The sequence below is a fragment of the Ciona intestinalis genome, unplaced genomic scaffold (genome assembly GCF_000224145.3).
Source record: "Ciona intestinalis unplaced genomic scaffold, KH HT001208.1, whole genome shotgun sequence".
Classification (NCBI taxonomy): domain Eukaryota; kingdom Metazoa; phylum Chordata; class Ascidiacea; order Phlebobranchia; family Cionidae; genus Ciona; species Ciona intestinalis.
In genome coordinates this window covers 686-2385 of record NW_004191529.1, presented here as the reverse complement: position 1 = coordinate 2385, position 1700 = coordinate 686, and positions in this window count along the sequence as shown.

The window sequence follows — 1700 nt, the reverse complement described above, 5'->3', positions numbered from 1 at the left end:
AGAAAATCAGAGGGATGGCAAACTGCTACTGAATAAAGTTTAACTTTTACATACCTTTTAACGTACTGGGTAGCCTTTTGCTGTCTGTTAATAAAGGTTTACAGCTTGTTCGAAGAATTTTGTCTGGCAACAGGTGTATTTTCGTTGGAGACTTTCTTTTAGCCTTTGGAGAATTTATTCTTTCCAAAGTTTTATGAGGAAGATTCAATGTTGGAATCGAGCTCAGTTTTAATGATTTCTTATTAGTTGATCCACTCATTTCAAAACAATCGGATGTAATGTGTCTTTCACAAATAGATGCTTTAAAGTTACCAAACATGAAGAATGAGGGCTCCATGCAACTCAAATCCATTATTACATCATATAACTATAGGAAACTGAAATACAACTTACGATTCTCTATCCAACATGTTTTTGATACGGTCCCCTTTTGTTGGATCCCGGTACTAACTTTTGGTATTTTTTCCTCTGGAGTCTTTGCAAACTTGGGGTGACAAATGACAAACAGGCTCATAATCCTGCATAAGTGTAATGTTATTATTGCTGTTACTTGATACAACAGTTAGACGCTGGTATCCTGAGATCTTCTACTAAAAATAATCGTGTAAAATCATACAAATATACATATCGAAATATGCATTCTTACTGTAACAACAACTTTCTTAAGTTAATAGATTTGACGATCGCGTATAGCTGATTGCAGTCGGCAGTCGCGTCTGTGTAGTCAGGGTTAATAAGGTCTGTCATGGCCTACTCAATACACGGCCTAGGAATACACCGAAACTGCTCAGAAAATAAGAGGCCTATTGACGCGAATATTGCCCATTATAATACATTGTTACGTCACGGTTTTATGAATGGATTTTGCTGTCTGGCTGTAGTTTTCGCATTAAATAACAGTTAATTTACCTTATTTTTCGGGTTATTTTATTAACATCTTATATTTTTTATAAATGTTTAAGCATGACTGAACAGATAGGAGTTACTTTTAACCACGTGCGTCATACAAGTAAGCTTTACCGACAGTTTAATTTGGCTCAGTCGCTGAGTGAAAATAGTACTTGGCTTAAAACAGAAGTTTTTTAAGACAGCCTATGCATATCTAGCAAAACAACACCGCAGTAACAACAAGTAAGTTAATTGATATGTCCGTTGTGAACTTTTAAAACCGGTCCTTAAAAACAATATTGGATAACCACAAGCATTAGCCTTTGTCTCAAGGTGCTTATGCCTTGATCTGTCCTGCTGCTCATAACTCATTTTCTACTCGAGGTTTTTTTTTGTTAAAGCAGGACAGAGGCTCTTCCCCGAGGTCAAAAAATGGCATCATAAATTAAGACTGTATAATACAAACAAACTCACGATAGCCTCCCTTCGTACTCAAGTGTTGTGTCTAACTTTAGACCTTTGTCGCTGTTTAAATTTGACTAGTCTTCCTTCCTGAAGATCTTCTTGCCCCTTCTTCATGATTATAACATGCACAGGTGGTACCCTTATCCAACTACGGAACACCTATTGACCATGCTTAAATAGCTTGCTTAATATTTCTGGTGGCTTAGAATTTAATCTAAATAAAATTATAAAGGTGTGCTGCATTATAAAACTTGCCAAATGCCTGTCTACTAAATTAAATATAATCAAAACGTAGGTTTTCTGTGTTGGTAAACTGAATCTGATTGCTCGTCTCTCTTTATGCTTAA